Source organism: Zingiber officinale, chromosome 2B, assembly GCF_018446385.1.
Source record: "Zingiber officinale cultivar Zhangliang chromosome 2B, Zo_v1.1, whole genome shotgun sequence".
NCBI lineage: Eukaryota > Viridiplantae > Streptophyta > Magnoliopsida > Zingiberales > Zingiberaceae > Zingiber > Zingiber officinale.
The window spans coordinates 51,948,777-51,967,845 of NC_055989.1; the positions used below are offsets into that span (position 1 = coordinate 51,948,777).

Sequence of the window (19,069 nt, forward strand, 5' to 3'; positions counted from 1 at the left end):
AAATTCTTTTAAAAATCTTTGAAAAACGTATTTCAAAATCCTTTGAAAAACTTATTTCAAAAACCTTTGAAAAATCTTTGAAAAACTTATTTCAAAAACCTTTGAAAAATCTTTCAAAAAACTTATTTCAAAATCCTTTGAAAAATCTTTGAAAAACTTATTTCAAAAACCTTTGAAAAATCTTTCAAAAAACTTATTTCAAAATCCTTTGAAAAATATTTGAGAAACTTATTTCAAAATCCTTTGAAAAACTTATTTTAAAATCCTTTGAAAAATACTTGAAAAACTTGAAAATCTTGCTCCCCTAAATTTACTAGACTTACAAGAATATGAAATTAGCCCTGAAGGAAATGGAGATTTGAAGTTTGAGCATGCTCATACTTTAGGGCTCTGATACCTGAACAAAACAATTTGGATAACTTAAAATCTAGTTAACATCATGCTTGGACTTAAAGACCAACTAAAATAAATAACCTAAATTAAACATTTAGCTACTCTCTCTTCATCCTAAAAATTAACAAGATCATACTCCTATTTTTTCAAAATTAAACCTTTAAGCTAAGTACCTTTTTAAACTGAACCTACATTCTCAAAATTCATTGTTTGCAAAAGGCTTAGCTAAAGTGACTCATATAACAACCTTCAAACTTTCTCAAACTTAGCCACCTTATAAATTTTAACTCTAAATGCTAAAATACTTTTCTAAGTTAAAAGTATTAAAAAGCATATTTCTTTACTTGCAAAATTTAACTCATGGCTTTCAAAAGACTTTTGCTAAGTAAATTGAGACTTTAAATTTCTTTTCAAACAACTTAGCTCCAAAATTTAAAAAAAAAAAATCTAGCTAAGTTTTTCTAACTTTAGTTAGGTATGTCTTTCTAAAAACAACTAAGTCTCAAAAGTGGCTAAAGACATCATTCAAAATAATCCATATATTAGCCTTTTAAACTTAGGTGAAAAATATTCCGTTTAACTAAGTTTCACAAGCCTTCTTCCATCTCTCAAAAATATTGTTTTTGCTTTCAACTGATTTTTGATATATGGCAAAGGGGGAGAGTAGAAGAAAATTCAAAGAATTAAAGAAAATTGAAAGAAATTCAAATTTTAAAAAGTGAGCTTTTATTAAGGGGGAGTCTTTATATTAAGGGGGAGCTCTGCACTTAATTATCATTATGCTTGTATTTTCATGCTTATCTTTTAATGGCATTATTTTCTTAACTTTGAATTTTTGTTGCCATAATCAAAAAGGGGGAGATTGTTGGTGCAGGAAGCATCCGACGATCGAACCTAAGTTTTGATAATGGCAAAGGGATTCAAAGTTAAGATTCTTTGTTATCTAACATGTTGAATGAGTGTTTCAGGAAAGTCCTAACTGCGGTTAGGCAGGTGAAAATCCTAGGGGGTGGTAACCCTAGGTGGAGAAAAGTCCTAGCTGCGGTTAAGCAAAGGGAAAACCCTAGGGGGCGGTAACCCTAGGTCATAGGGGGTGGAACCCTATGCGGAAAGTCTTGGCAGGTCGATGGCTTCAGGCAAAAGTCCTAGGGGGTGGTAACCCTAGGTGAAAAGTCCTGGTGTCGCGAACTAGGTGAAAGACTGGACTAGCCGGGGAAGCGGATGTCCAGCAGAAAGTCCGGAAGCATCGAGTGCTGAGCAAAAGTCCAGTCGATCTGGAGGATCGACTGGCAACAGGTAAATCTCCTGAGTGGAGTAGGTGAGGACGCGTTCCCCATAGAGGGAACAGTAGGCGTCGGGTTGACCTAGGGTTTCCGGTTGGAAATCCAAAGTCAGACTCGTACAGTCCGAAGACTGTCAATTATTACTTACTGTGTTTTATTAGATTCTAACATTGTCTTACAGGGTATTTTGCTCGGACTAACCTTTGTTTGCAGGTGAGGAACCTGCTGGAAAAAGGCTGTCCGGGCACCCGGGATGGATCCGGGCGCCCGGGACCAAATTCTATCCCCTGCGCGACTTTGCCACGTGGAGCATCCTGGTTGGTTGGCCACGTCACACTCCAGGCACCCGGAAGGGATCCAGGCGCCCGGAACCGCATATAAAAGGAGGGTTGAGGTGCAACTTCAAAGGACAACGAATTCCAAGTGATCTTTCATCAACGTGCTGCTCCAAATGACGTTCCGAAGTGCTGCTACAAGTGCCCGACAACCCGAAGCTTCAGATTTAGCATTTCTTGTTGTCGGTATAATACTTATAGCTTTTTGTACTCATAATTGTAATCTTTTAATGAGCTTATAGTTGTTGCCCACGGAAAGCGATCAAGGATCGCGGGCCTTCGAGTAGGAGTCTCCTTAGGCTCCGAACGATGTAAAATCGACCTGTGTCTTTGTGTTGTTTCTTTTATCTATTCCGCTGCGTGTTTTACAACTCTGATAGTTTTACGATTCCGCTAATCGAACAAAATAGCCACGAGCGCTATTCACCCCCCCCCCCCTCTAGCGCTTCTCGATCCAACATGTTCATTATGTATGCTTATGATCCATGCATGTGCTGTGTGCCCAAATATGCATGCTTTATGATATGATAAATGACATGTTCATTATATATGCTTATGATCCATGCATGTGCTGTGTGCCCAAATATGCATGTTTTATGATATGTTAAGAAATATGATATGCATGAAATGATAAGAACTATGATATGTATGACATTCTACTTTACTTTATGTATGGCTTGTACCAAGGGTGGGCTCCATAAGTGCCCCGGGGTCGATGGACTAAGAAACGGGCCTCGTTAGGGATGGGCTCCTAAGTGCCCCTAGGTCGATGGACTAAGAAACGGGCCTAGTATGTATGCCTTGTAGGGTTCAAGACTTGCTACCATGGACTTACATAGGACGCGCGCATTTATGTATGTGGTACAAGCCGAGGCCCTAATCATGTTGAGATTATGTTTAAGTATGTATATTATAAGTTTTCAAAAGACATGTTGCATATGTTTCATGATACATGTTTAAGAATTCACCTTGCATATACTTTATGATTATGCCATGATATTTATGATGATGTTACGCTATGTCAGGATATATTTGATGTTCATGTTAGAATATGCCATGATACTTTATGATGATTATGTTACGATATGCCATGATATGCTGCTTGATATGATAAATTTGTCTCCATGCATTTTGACTTGTGATTTTGATATGCTATACGGTTTTTGTGAGTAGGAAAGGAACTTACTGAGCCATGAGTGCTCACAGCTTACTTTCTTGTACCACAGATAAAGGCAAGGAATGGATGAACTAGGGGAGCAGCAGGATGGGCTAGAAGGATGTGTGTGGTAGTGGCTTGGCTAAAGGGAAAGACCTGCTTTTGTTTAATAAGAAATATGCCATGTTTATGTTATTACTTTATGACTCCATGACATTAAGTATGTGTTTGGGTATTATGACTCAAAAATCATGTTAAGTATGCTATGTGGTTTTTTTTTATGTCCATGGTGATTTTAAAGTAAGGAAAAGTTTTTAAATTCTCTAAGTAAGACTTCCGCTGTAGTAAGTAGGTATGTATGTCTAAGTAACCCCCGTTCCCTTAGCAGGAGGGGCGGGGCGTTACACAAATAACTAAGCATAATAGCTTCCATGAGTAGAAGGTTCTTACCTATATCAATCGATTGGTTGAATCGATAGTGAGATGATATAGGGAACACTACTCTTAATCATTCCTAATCAAGTATTAACATTCAGGGACAATGTTAATGTGACGAGACTAGCATGTAGGTCAACTCGATGACTTGATCTCACAAGTCATGGATATAGAGATATCAAGTTGACACATGGGTATGCATTGGAGAATGTATACTGAATGACCCGCCATGAGAAAGTATCATGGATCGTTATATGAGTGTCATCTACTTTCTCATGTGGCTATTAGTATGGCTATTAGTCCTTGGATCTGAAGTTACCATGGTTCCCTACATAATGAGTTGCATACTTTGGCTTCATCAAACATCACCCGTAACTGGTTGGACTATAAAGGCGATTACTGGGTATGTAACAAATTATGCGGAGGGATGTGCGTGATGTAGATGGGATCTATCCCTCATATATGACGGGAGGGACATCATTATTCTTGATAGAGTGAGACCACTAAATGCATGGTCATGCCCAAATGAGTCAATATGAGATGTTGAGCTCATTTGATTGAGTGAGTCTACTTGGAGTTAAAGATTTAGATTGATTAGAGGATGACACGGTTTACGCCTCAATTTGATCAATCTAGATGTCAAGGATAGAAGGACACTTGTCATATATTATGAGGTGTCACAATTAGTAGTCACAAGGTGATGTTGGATCTTAACATTCTTTTAACTTGGGTAGTAATGATGTGTTGCTAGATACCGCTCATTACTTATGCTTCTAAATGAGTTTAGAAGCATTGCCAACGTTACAAGATCTATAGGGTCACACACAAAGGGCAATTAGATGGAGATTAGGTTCATTTAATGAACTAAGAAGGTTATGTTCATATGATTAACCAAATTGGATTAAGAGTAATCCAAATTAAACTAATTGAGTTGGACTCGATTTGATTCATGTGTTCAATGGATCTAATTTAGATTATGTTTCACTGAATTAATTTAATCAATGAATAGAGATTTATTATATTAAATTGGCTTGAATCAATGATTAGATTTGATCAACCAATGGGAGAATTTAAGTCAAGTTTGACTTGACTTGAGAGGAAGATGAAGGGTCAAGTTTGACTTGACCATTTGCCACCTCATTTGTGAGTTGGCATTGAGTGGGCCAATGATGATGTTCCACATCATCAAGGCTAGCACATGTGTGTGCCACCTCATGAGGGAGACCAAGAGTTGTGACTCTTGGTATCCCATGGAGATAAAATCCCCTCTTGAAGTGGCCGACCACTTTATGTGAGCATTTGATGTGCTTGTGGTAACTCCCATCTTATTCCTTGCTTCTTCTCTCCCTCTCCTCCTCCTCCTTGGCCGAGACCTTCAAAGGTGCTAGCACAACTTTTGTTTAGTTTCTCCATCATTTGTTCATGTGGATACACATAGAGGGTTGTACACTTGACAACCTTGAGATCCGGTGAACCTTGGACGAGCAGGATACGCGAAGGGCTTCGCTACAAAGGTATAAGTCCCTTCCTTGTAGATCTAGTGTAGATCTAGGCTAGAAAACATGTACACGAAGTTTTTACGAAATTTTATAACTTCTCACGAATCCGATGGCATGGGATTCGGGGTTTTCACAATGCAAAAAGCGGTTTTTACGGCCCGAAGTACCCAACATTTGAACACTTGTAGGCTTCGACGACCGAGAAAAACCATCCGAAACGACAAGGTCTCGCCCAAACAAATTTATTTTTGTTTGGGACAGCTACTTAAGGTGTTGTAGGATCACTTAGGAACACTCGCGATGGTTATATCGCAAGTAGGGGTGCTGCCCCTAACCCCGCAAGGGACTTTGTTCTGCGATTGCGCCCAAAAATCGCTAATCGGGACCGCCGGGAAGTTGCGACTCATAAAATCATAAAAATATTAGAAAAATTACAAAAATTTATGGAAATCACATAATTTAGAATTATGTATCATTTTGTGATGGTCATGATCCAAAGAACCCAATTTGATTGGAAATATGTGTTGTAATTCATAATATGGTCTGCGCGCCATTTTGTGTGTTTATGTGTGTTGTACTTGATTCTCGACCTGCGCGTCATGCCCTTCTATTTATATTCCCGTTGTAAAATAGTTTTAGACTCGAATGTAACTCGAGTTTCACTTTTTGTAATATACAAAATGAGGCAGTGGAAGGTCCACTCGAGGAGGAGTTACGAGGAGGGTGCGAGCAACACATGGCGGTCAAAGGGAGGAGCTTGGAGAAGCTATTGACCCTAGGTTGACCAACCGATCTTCTCATTGGCTTGAGAAGATCGTAGTAGTTAATTGCTTGTGTGTGTGTATGTGATGCATGCTGGATTAGTAATTAATTAGTGCCTTAATGATTAGATTCGATCAAAATCGCGTACTTGATACAAATCGTCGATTAGATTAGATCTCAATCATTTCAACTCGAAATGTCTACCATGCCGTGATACCCATCACTACCTCGATCACATGTTGTTGTTGAATCTGCCAAAGCAGAGCAACGCATATTATCTTGGTAGGGTGCGGAGGGACAATCTTGGTCCCGCCTATCAACGTATGGGTGAGTACAACTCAATTAGATTGAGTAACTAGTTAACTCAATTAGATCAAGTTTAACTATAGGCATTTCCCAATGGTTGGTAGATAGGTCAAAATCATATTTATATTAACTCTTGGGCGATTTAGCCAAAGCTAACTCAAGTTTTAATATACATGCAGATCATGATCCTATAAACAAGAGTTGCATAGAGATGTAATTGGTAATTAGTTATCTACCGATCATACTAAGTCTTGGGCGATTAAGCCAAAGCTAACTCAAGGCGTAGTATGATGTGGATTTGTCCCGCACGAATTATAGTTGGTTAGAATCTAGTAGGTGTGGTTTGACCACATCCATGACTTGATTCTACAAAAGTTCTATAATTCAGTGGGAGCATCATTTAGTTAAAGGCCTAATTAAATGATTAATAGAATATGATATTTATTTTCTGTATTTTTCTGTTGTAGATTGTCATGTCGTCAAACACGAACTCCTTCTCCCTACGATCTGTTCTTGATAAGGACAAGCTCAATTGGGCTAATTTCCTGGACTGGTACAGGCACTCGAGAATCGTTCTCACACAGGAATGAAGACTTTACATTTTGGAGCAGCCCATTCCCGAGGCACCTCCTGCCACTGCCACATGAGCTAACTGAGATGCTTACAAGAAGCATCAAGATGACGCATTAGATGTATCATGTCTAATGCTCGCGACCATGAACTCTGAGCTTCAGAAGCAACATGAGTTGATGGGTGCTTATGATATGGTTGAACATCTTCGTCAACTATATCAAGGACAAGAGAGGCACGAGAGATTCGAGATATCTAAGGCATTGTTTCAGTGCAAGATGCAAGACGGGACTCTCGTTGGCCCATATGTACTCAAGATGATTGGGTACATTGAAAACCTACAGAGGTTGGGATTCGCACTTGGCCAAGAGCTGGCCACTAACCAGATCTTGCAATCCTTGCCATATAGCTATAGTCAATTTGTTCTAAATTACAACATGAATGAAATTGACAAGCCACTGCCCGAGCTGGTTAGCATGTTAAGAACTGCTGAGCTCAACCTTAAGAAGCTTAAGCCCATCTCTATTCTGATGGTTCAGAAACACAAGGGCAAGGGCAAGCCCAAAGGTAAGGGAAAGTCCAAAGCCAAGGGTAAAGGCAAGGCACTGAACCCAAAGGAGGGGTTGCCAAGGATGCTACCTGCTTCCACTGCGGTCAGACCGGGCACTGGAAGAGAAACTGCAAAGTGAACCTGGAAGATCTTAAGAAGAACAGAAGTGAGACTTCCACTTCAGGTATATATGTTATAGAAGTTAATCTATCTATTTCTTCATCATGGGTATTAGATACCGGATGTGCTTCTCATATTTGTACTAATGTGCAGGTGCTGAGAAATAGCAGAGCATTGACAAAGGGCGAGGTGGACCTACGCGTAGGCAATGGAGCACGGGTTGCTGCTGTTGCTGTAGGAACTTATTCTCTATCTCTGCCCTCTGGCTTGTACTAGAATTGGATGATTGTTGTTATGTGCCTGCTCTGACTAATAACATTATATCAGTTTCTTGTTTAGACAAGAATGACTTTTCATTTATAATAAATAACAAATGTTGTTCAGTTTATTTAAATAATATGTTCTATTGTAGTGCACCTCTGATGAACGGACTCTATATTCTAGACCTTGAGAACCCTATCTATAACATAAGTACCAAAAGGTTCAAGTCAAATGACACGAACCAAACCTATATCTGGCACTGTCGCTTAGGTCATATAAATGACAAACACTTATCCCAGCTCCATAAAGATGGTTTGTTGGACTTATTTGATTTTGAATCATATGAGACATGCGAGTCATGCCTGCTAGGCAAGATGACCAAGACTCCCTTTAGTAGACACAGTGAGAGAACGACTAACTTATTAGAACTTATACATAGTGATGTATGTGGCCCTTTTAATGTCGCTGCTAGGGGTGGTTATAGGTACTTCATTACATTTATTGATAACTTCAATAGATATGGTTATGTGTATCTGATGACACATAAGTCAGAATCATTTGAAAAGTTCAAAGAATTCAAGAATGAAGTACAAAACCAGCTTGGTAAGAGTATTAAAATACTTTGATCAGATCGGGGTAGTGAATACCTTAGCCATGAGTTTCATGACTATCTAGCTGAGTGTGGGATTCTATCCCAACTCACTCCTTCTGGAACACCACAGTGGAATGATGTATCCAAAAGGAGGAATCGTACCTTATTAGATATGGTATGATCTATGATGAGTCACACAGATCTTCCTATATCACTTTGGGGTTATGCTCTAGACACAGCAGCCTTCATACTCAACCGAGTTCCATCCAAGGCTGTGATAAAGACACCATATAGGATATGGACTGGAGAGATGTCCAGGTGTCTTTTATGAGGATTTGGGGTTGTGAGGCTTACGTTCGACGTCAAGTCTCACACAAACTGGGACCTAAATCTGATAAGTGCTATTGTATTGGATATCCCAAGGAAACGAAGGGATATTACTTCTACATTCCCAATCAACACAAGGTATTTGTGGCTAAGACTGGGGTATTTATAGAAAGAGACTTTGTTTCTAGAAAAACTAGTGGGAGTACATTCAATCTTGAAGAAGTTAAAGATGTGGACCATAACACTGAAGCTTCGATGGAAGTTGAACTGGAACCACAAAGTGTTGTGGATGATGTTGTTCTACAAGGAGTTGAGGAACCACAACCAGTTCAAGTAGACCTACCTCTTCGCAGGTCTGATAGGGTACGTTGTCAGCCTGAAAGATACTCATATTTCTTATCTGACCATGATGACATTGTGCTCATTGAGGATGAGCCTACCTCCTATCAGGAAGCTGTGATGAGCCCAGATTCTGAGAAATGGCTAGAGGCCATGAGATCCGAGATGAAATCCATGTACACCAACCAAGTATGGACTTTGGTTGATCCAACCGAAGGAGTTAAACCCATTGGGTGTAAGTGGGTCTTTAAGAGAAAGACTGACATGGATGAACTTATTTATAAGGGTTGCTTGGTAGCTAACGGGTTCAAGCAAATTCATGGCATTGACTATGATGAAACATTTTCTCCAGTAGCCATGTTTAAGTCCATTCGGATCATGCTTGCTATTGCAGCATACCACGATTATGAGATCTGGCACATAGATGTCAAAACCACATTTCTGAATGGAAACCTGCTCGAGGATGTGTACATAACACAACCTGAGGGTTTTGTAGATCCACAGCATACTGGCAGAGTATGCAAGCTGCATAGGTCCATTTATGGACAAAAGCAAGCTTCTCGGAGCTGGAATCTTCGATTCAATGATGCAATCAAATAGTTTGGTTTCATCAAGAATTAAGATAAACCTTGTGTCTACAAGAAGGTTGTAGGGAACACAGTTGTCTTCCTTGTATTGTATGTGGATGACATAGTACTCATTGGGAACAGCATCCCTTTGCTATAGTCTATCAAGACTTGGCTAGGGAATTGTTTCTCAATGAAGGACTTAGGTGAAGCAACCCGTATTCTAGGCATACAGATCTATAGAGATAGATCTAAGAGATTGCTAGGCCTAAGTCAGAGCACATATATTGACAAGGTATTACTACGGTTTGTCATGTAGAACTCCAAGAAGGGATTTCTGCCGATGTCACATGGTGTGAGTCTTTCGAAGACTCAAAGTCTCTCTTCTAGAGTGGAGAGAGACTGCATGGATACGATCCCTTATGCCTCAGCCATAGGATCTATCATGTACGTCAAGCTATGTACTCGTCCTGATGTCTCGTATGCTTTGAGCATGAAGAGCAGATACTAGTCAGATCCAGGTGAAAGTCACTGGATAGCAGTCAAGAATATTCTTAAGTACTTGAGAAGGACTAAAGAATATTTCTAGATATATGGAGGCAATGATGAGCTAACTATAAAGGGTTAAAGTGATGCCAGCTTCCAAACTGACCAAGATGATTATCGATCACAATCAGGGTTCATGTTTTGCATAAATGGTGGTGCTGTGAGCTGGAAGAGTTTGAAACAGGACACAGTTTGATGTGAGCCAAGAAGAGGCATTGAAGGAAATTGGGGGACCCATGACAAGGTCCAAGACTAAGAGAATGAAGCAAGCTTTGGAAGGCTTAATAATGAGGCTCAAGGAAAAGGACGATCAATGCACAATGGAGGCAACAACTAAGTGGATCACATTCCTTCAATTTGAAAGTGAAATTGGTCCAACATGAGGACCATTTTCGTGTGCATGCATGGGGGGGGGGGGTTCTAAAGTGACTTTTGATGTCATTTGTGGGTTTTTAATGCATTTTTTAAAGTTCCTAAGCTAGTATAACAAATACCATGCATGCATGGTTGCATTAAGCTAGTATTAGGGATTAGTGGTTGCATTAGTGGATAATAAAACCCATGCATGCAAGCATGATATTTATTGCATAATTAATGCATAGGGGATCTTAAGGGATGTTAAATAGGAGAACTCTTGTATGACAAATCAGGTAAGTTTGAATGAAAATTTGAGTTTCTCTTTTGTGAGAGCTTCCTTCTTGTTCTTAGGCAAAGAACTAATTTCGATCTTATCAAGGCAACTTGTGGTGATCAAAACTCCATGACTTATCACTCACCTTCTCATCTTGCTTGAGTGTGGCGTCAATACTCTTCCCCAAGCTGAATTTCAAGGCGATCCATTTATAAGGTTTCTTTATCATTTGGTATCAGAGCCTTGGCTCCTTGATTTTCAAGTTTGTGTCTTGTTTTCATCTTTGTTCTTGTCCTTCTTTGTTGATCTCTTCGTCCTTATCTATCATAAATTTCTATTCGCTATTTGGGTCCTCGACTCAAAAAAAAAAAAAGAAGGAAAATTCAAAAAAAAAACAAAAAGAAAAAAAAATCATTAGAGTCATTGATTTCTGATTGAAAAAAAAAAGAAAAAAAAAGGAGGAGGATTTGTGAATTGAAAGGACTCAATATTCTTTCTTTGTGAAATCTAAATTCAAAGATATATTCCTTCCATTGCTCTTGGTCATTGCTGAATTTCTCGTTTTATCCGTTTATTTCTCTTGTTCTACTCATATTTCTTTTGTTGGTTTCTTATTCACTTGATTGTCTACTTGTTGTCTTGAGAAAGATATTGATAAGGTTCTTTCCTTAAGAACTTATAAAGGAAGCTGAGTGGATAAATTTGAGTGCAACCATGTGAGTAGAGTGGTGAGGTCCGTCTAACATTTCTTTTGTAATTTTCCTTGTCATCTTCTATTTTTTTGTTGCAAGCATGAGTGGGGAAAAATCACCTAATTCCCCTAGGCGAGATCTTAATAGGCTTCAAATGGAGGCACTTACTCAACAATTTGAGAGAATACTTCAAAGACAACTTTAAGAAATACACGAAAGGATGGACCGACTTGAAGGAGAAAAAGTTTCGAACCGTGGGGGCAATTCTAACCATGAAGAATTTCGTCAAAGTGAACCATTTTATGATTCACCAAGAGAAAGAAGGAGGCATGAAGGGGGAAGAAGATGTGAAAGAGGAGGTAGAGACCATAGACGAGAAGATGATCTAGGAGGTGTGAAAGTCCAGATACCTTCCTTTCAAGGGAGGAATGATCCTGAAACATATCTTGCATGGGAGATGAAAATATATCAAATTTTCTCATGCCACAATTACAATGATGCAAAGAAAGTAAAGGTGGCTGCCCTTGAGTTCACCGATTATGCCTTAATTTGGTGGGATCAATTGCAAAAGGAGAGAAGAAGGTATGGAGAGCATCCTATCAACACTTGGGACGAAATGAAGACTTTGATGAGAAGGAGATTTGTGCCTTCCCACTACCATAGGGAATTGCACAACAAATTGCAAAGACTCACCCAAGGGAGTAGGAGTGTGGATGATTAATACAAGGAGATGGAGGTGGCTTTGATTAGGGCCAATATTGTGGAGGATAGGGAAGCTACCATGGCTCGGTTTCTCCATGGCCTAAACTGAGACATTGGAGATATTGTGGAGTTACAACATTATGTGGAGCTTGACGACTTAGTGCATCAAGCAATGAAAATAGAGCAACAATTAAAGAGAAAGGGCGTTATGAAGAAATCATCTTCTCCAAACTACTCTTCAAGTTGGAAGGACAAGCCAAAGAAGGAGGGTTCTTCTTCAAATTCTAAGGAGGCAGCAAGCACTAGAAGCCTATTCCTACTACCTCTTCTTCCACTTCTAAGAGTAGGGATATCAAGTGTTTTAGGTGTTTGGGAAAAGGTCATATTGCATCCGAATGCCCGAATAAGAAGACTATGGTGGTGAGAGATAATGGGAGTATCTCTAGTGAAGAAATTACTTCTCATTCCTCTTCCTCAAGCGATGAGGAAAATGATGGAGCAACCTATGCGCAAGATGGAGATCTCTTGGTGGTTAGGAGATTATTGGGAAGCCAAGCCAAGGAGCATGAGGAGGACCAAAGAGAAAATATTTTTCATACCCGCTGCCTTATTCAAGGTAAAACATGGTCTATGATCATTGATGGTGGAAGTTGTACCAATGTGGCAAGTACTAGGATGGTCACCAAACTCAACCTCAAGACTACACCACATGCAAGACCATATAAACTCCAATGGCTTAGTAATAGTGGTGAATTGGTAGTGAACCAGCAAGTGTTGATTAATTTCTCCATTGGCAAATATGAAGATCAAGTTCTATGTGATATTGTGCCTATGGAGGCAAGCCACATTCTTCTTGGAAGACCTTGGCAGTTTGATAGGTGAGCTCACCATGATGGATTCTCCAACAAGTTCTCTTTTGTCCACAATTCTCGCAAAGTCACACTTGTACCGTTATCACCAAGGGAGGTTTGTGAGGATCAAATAAAAATGAGAGAGAAAAGAGAAAAAGAAGAGCGAGAGCTTAAGAAAAAGAAAGAGTGTGTGAAAAAGAAAATACTTGATTTTGAGGACAAAATTCAAAAGAAAAGAGAGAATGAGGAAAAGAAAGAGAGAAAAATAGAAAATTTGTTTACAAGAGGAAGTGAGGTGAAGAAAGCTTATTTGACAAGGTAGCCTATATTTCTTCTTTTGAGCAAGGAAACTTGCTTGGTATCTAACCCTAACTCCTTGCCTAGTGATGTTGTTGTTATTTTACAGGATTTTGAGGATGTGTTTCCAAAGGAAGTACCTCACAGTTTGCCACCAATGAGGGGGATTGAACACCAAATAGACCTTATTCTTGGCGCTTCTCTACCCAATAGGCCAGCTTATAGGAGCAATCCTCAAGAAACAAAGGAGATACAAAATCAAGTGGAGGAGTTATTGCAAAAAGGATGGGTTAGAGAAAGTTTAAGTCCTTGTGCTGTACCCGTAATTTTGGTGCCTAAAAAGGATGGATCATGGAGGATGTGCACTGACTGTAGAGCAATCAACAACATCACAATTCGGTATAGACATCCTATCCCTAGACTTGATGATTTGCTTGATGAATTGCATGGTGCTTGCTTCTTTTCTAAAATTGATTTGAAAAGTGGGTACCATCAAATTAGGATAAGGGAAGGGGATGAATGGAAAATAGCTTTCAAAACCAAATATGGATTGTATGAATGGTTGGTAATGCCTTTTGGGTTAACTAATGCACCAACTACTTTTATGAGGCTTATGAACCATGTCTTACGAGAATTTCTTGGAAAATTTGTGGTGGTATACTTTGATGATATTTTGGTATATTCCAAGAGTTTTGTTGATCATCTTGCACATCTCCAATCTGTCTTGCATGTCCTTAGAAAGGAAAAACTATATGCTAACTTGGAAAAATGTTCTTTTTGCACTACTCATGTAGTTTTTCTTGGTTTTGTCATAAGTTCTAAAGGAGTGCAGGTTGATGAAGGGAAAGTTAAGGCCATTAGAGATTGGCCAACTCCTAAAACTATGAGTGAGGTTAGGAGCTTCCATGGGTTGGCAAGTTTCTATAGGAGGTTTGTGAAGGACTTCAGCACAGTGGCAGCACCTCTAAATGAAATTGTTAAGAAAAACATGGGTTTTAGATGGGGAGAGAATCAAGAAAAGGCATTTCAAATACTTAAGGATAAACTCACACATGCACCCATTCTTGCTTTACCTGATTTTTCCAAATCTTTTGAAATTGAATGTGATGCATCTCATGTGGGTATTGGGGCTGTTTTACTTCAAGATGGTCATCCCATTGCATATTTTAGTGAGAAACTAAGTGGCGCCACTCTCAACTATTCTACTTATGATATAGAATTGTATGCACTTGTTAGAGCATTACAAACATGGCAGCATTATCTTTTGTCTAAAGAATTTGTCATTCATAGTGATCATGAATCTTTGAAGTATTTGAAAGGGCAAGGGAAGCTCAACAAAAGGCATGCCAAATGGGTCGAATTTCTTGAACAATTTCCTTATGTGATTAAGCATAAGCAAGGAAAGGTAAACGTTGTAGCATATGCACTTTCAAGAAGGTATAACTTGTTAGCTACACTTGAAACTAAATTGCTTGGCTTTGAACATATTAAGGAATTGTATATACATGATAATGAGTTTTCCCAATTATATGCTACGTGTGAAAAGAAATCACAAAATGGGTTTGCTAGGCATGACAACTACTTGTTTAAGAATAACAGACTTTGTGTGCCTAGAGGATCCATGCGTAAATTGTTAGTTAGGGAAGCACATGAGGGGGGTTTAATGGGACACTTTGGGGTTCAAAAGACCTTAGAAATGCTTCTTGAACATTTTTATTGGCCACACATGAAACACGATGTGCAGAAATTTTGTGCACAGTGCATTGTGTGTAGAAAAGCAAAATCTAAGACATTACCTCATGGACTTTACACGCCTTTGCCTATTCCTAATTTTCCTTGGACTGACTTGTCTATGGATTTTGTTTTAGGGCTACCACGTACTCAAAAAGGTAAGGACTCCATTTTTGTGGTAGTTGATAGATTCTCCAAGATGGCACACTTCATACCTTGCCACAAAGTGGATGATGCAACTCATGTGGCAGATTTGTTTTTCAAAGAGGTGGTAAGACTTCATGGCATGCCTAGGAGCATTGTTTCAGATCGTGACACCAAATTTTTAAGCCATTTTTGGAGGACCTTATGGAACAAGCTGGGAACAAAGCTTCTTTTCTCCACCACATGCCACCCACAAACTGACGGCCAGACTGAGGTGGTAAATAGGACACTTTCTACTCTTCTTAGAGCAATTATTAAGAAGAACATTAAGTCTTGGGAAGAATGTTTACCTCATGTTGAATTTTCTTATAATAGGGCGGTACATTCTACTACTCAATTTTCTCCTTTTGAGATTGTTTATGGGTTCAATCCACTAACACCTCTTGATTTGCTTCCTTTACCTAACACTTCTTCTTTAGTTCACAAGGATGGCAAAACAAAGGCATAATATGTGAAGAAGCTTTATGAGCAAGTTAAAGCTCAAATTGAGAAGAAAATGGAGCAATATGCAAATCGAGCCAATAAAGGGAGAAAAAGAGTGGTCCTTGAACCCGGTGATTGGGTGTGGGTTCATATGAGGAAGGAACGGTTTCCTACCCAAAGGAAATCAAAGCTTCAACCAAGAGGAGATGAACCATTCCAAGTGTTGGAAAGAATTAATGACAATGCTTACAAAATTGATTTGCCCGGTGAGTATGGTGTTAGTGCAACATTTAATGTGGCTGATTTGAGTCCTTTTGATGTAGGAGATGAAGACCTAAATTCGAGGACGAATTCACCTAAAGAAGGAGGGAATGATGTGAGCCAAGAAGAGGCATTGAAGGGAATTGGGGGACCCATGACAAGGTCCAAGACTAAGAGAATGAAGCAAGCTTTGGAAGGCTTAATAATGAGGCTCAAGGAAAAGGAGGATCAATGCATAATGGAGGCAACAACTAAGTGGATCACATTCCTTCAATATGAAAGTGAAATTGGTCCAACATGAGGACCATTTTCGTGTGCATGCATTGGGGGGGGGGGGTTTCTAAAGTGACTTTTGATGTCCTTTGTGGGTTTTTAATGTATTTTTTAAAGTTCCTAAGCTAGTATAACAAATACCATGCATGCATGGTTGCATTAAGCTAGTATTAGGGATTAGTGGTTGCATTAGTGGATAATAAAACCCATGCATGCAAGCATGATATTTATTGCATAATTAGTGCATAGGGGATCTTAAGAGATGTTAAATAGGAGAACTCTTGTATGACAAATCAGGTAAGTTTGAATGAAAATTTGAGTTTCTCTTTTGTGAGAGCTTCCTTCTTGTTCTTAGGCAAAGAACTAATTTCGATCTTATCAAGGCAACTTGTGGCGATCAAAACTCCATGACTTATCACTCACCTTCTCATCTTGCTTGAGTGTGGCATCAATACCCTTCCCCAAGCTGAATTTCAAGGTGATCCATTTACAAGGTTTCTTTATCACAGTTGCTGATTCTACAACAGAGGCCGAGTATATTACTGCATCAGAAGCAGCAAAGGAGGCAGTTTGGATCCGCAAGTTCATTACTGAGCTTGGGGTGGTTCCTAGCATAGCTGATCCGATTGAGCTCTATTGTGACAACAATGGAGCAATTGCATAGACTAAGGAACCTCGCTCACACCAGCGGACCAAACACATACTACGGCGCTTCCATCTCATTCGAGAGATTATTGATAGAGGAGATGTGAAGATTTGCAGAGTACCTAGAGAGACTAACATCGCAGAACCTTTGACCAAGGCTTTGGCACATAGAAAGTGTAACGCCCGCCCTCCCTGCTAACCCTAAGGGACGGGGCTACGATACTCTATGTACAAATAACAGCGGAAGACTTAAAATAATTTTCTTAGTTTCATAAAAACTTTTCTTTTGTTTTTATTTTCATCAAAACCGAACTACACTATCATGGCCTCAATAACATGATATCAAAATTAGTAGAAACATAACATCAAGTCACACATAAGGTACTACAATTCATGATACCAAAACGTAGTTCTTTAAAAGTTTTTAAAGCAGGTTCTTATTTGGTTGCCTAGCCACTGCCACACACATCTCCTTGCCTCTCCTGCTGCTCCTTTAGCTCATCCAGCTTTTTCCTTTATCTGTGGTACAAGGAAAGTAAGCTATGAGCACTCATGGCTCAGTAAGTTCCTTTCCTACTCACTAAAACCGAAAATCATCACATGATCAAAGAATGTCTCAACATAACATGATCTCAACTAGTCATGGCATAACATATCATACTCTTTAAGCATATCATGCAACATAACAAAATCATAACTAGTCATGGCATATCATCTCTTAAAGCATAGCATGAAACATAACATAATCATATCTAATCATATCTAATCATGGCATATCATAGTATCATCATAAGGTGGCATGACATATCAAGCTCTTAAAGCATAGCATGAAACATAACATAATCATATCTAATCATGGCATATCATAAATCATAGCATCATCACAACATGATCATAAGGTATATGCAATATGATTTTGAAAACATGTATCCGAAAAACATGTGTATGGCTCATGATCTTTAAAACCATTTCTTCTTACATATATACTTGAACATAATATCAACATAATCAGGGCCCCGGCTTGTACCACACATAGATAAATCACGTAGATATGCGCGCTTCCTAAGTATATCCAAGGTAGCAAGTCTTGAATCATACTAGGAACTAGGTCCGGATCACACAGCCATAGACCTAGGGGCGTACTAAAGAGCCCATCCCTTTGTTTTTACTAGCCTGGATCACACAGCCAAAGGCCTAGGGACTGATTAGGAGGAGCCCACCCTTGGTACAAGCCTTACAAAGTAAAGTAGCATGTATAAAAATGCATCATTTAGTCACATAGCATATCATAGGAGTATGCATCACTTAGGCATACATTATGTCATAAAAGTATGCATCACTTAGGCATACATCATATCATAAATAGTATGCATCACTTAGCCATACATCATGTCATAAAAAGTATGCATCACTTAGGCATACATCATATCATAAAAAGTATGCATCACTTAGGCATACATCATGTCATAAAAAGTATGCATCACTTAGGCATACATCATGTCATAAAAGCATGTATATTTTCACCACATAGCATATCATGAGAGCATGCATATTTTAGGCACATAGCATATCATCAAAGCATACATATTTCTATCCACATAGCATATCATGAAAGCATGCATATTTTAAGCACATAGCATATCATCAAAGCATGCATATTTCTATCCACATAGCATATCATGAAAGCATGCATATTTTAAGCACATAGCATATCATCAAAGCATGCATATTTCTATCCACATAGCATATCATAAAAGCATGCATATTTTAAGCACATAGCATATCATCAAAGCATGCATATTTCTATCCACATAGCATATCATGAAAGCATGCATATTTTAAGCACATAGCATATCATCAAAGCATGCATATTTCTATCCACATAGCATATCATGAAAGCATGCATATTTTAAGCACATAGCATATCATCAAAGCATTCATATTTCTATCCACATAGCATATCATAAAAGCATGCATATTTTAAGTACATAGCATATCATCAAAGTATGCATATTTCTATCCACATAGCATATCATGAAAGCACGCATATTTTAAGCACATATCATATCATGGAAAGTATAAATCATAAGAATACATGTTTAAGCATAAGGGTGTATCATGTGATTATACTATCATAAGAAACATGGTAACATAATTAGCTTGGGTTCTAAGCTTCCTAATCCCTTCGGTTCTTATCATGGCCGAACCCCCCCTTAGATCTCAATTTAGGTAAAAACAACCTCCAAGCATGTGGAACCTAAATTATCATCACATCAATTTCATAGGAAGCATTATAAGCATGATTAACTTGGTTTCTAA

At 38.8% G+C, this 19,069-nt stretch overlaps 1 pseudogene; it reads left to right on the plus strand.

Annotated features, from left to right (window-relative positions):
- The first annotated feature begins 11,865 nt into the window (after positions 1–11,865).
- LOC122049112 lies at positions 11,866–16,043 on the plus strand (annotated as a pseudogene).
- Positions 16,044–19,069: the final 3,026 nt, after the last annotated feature.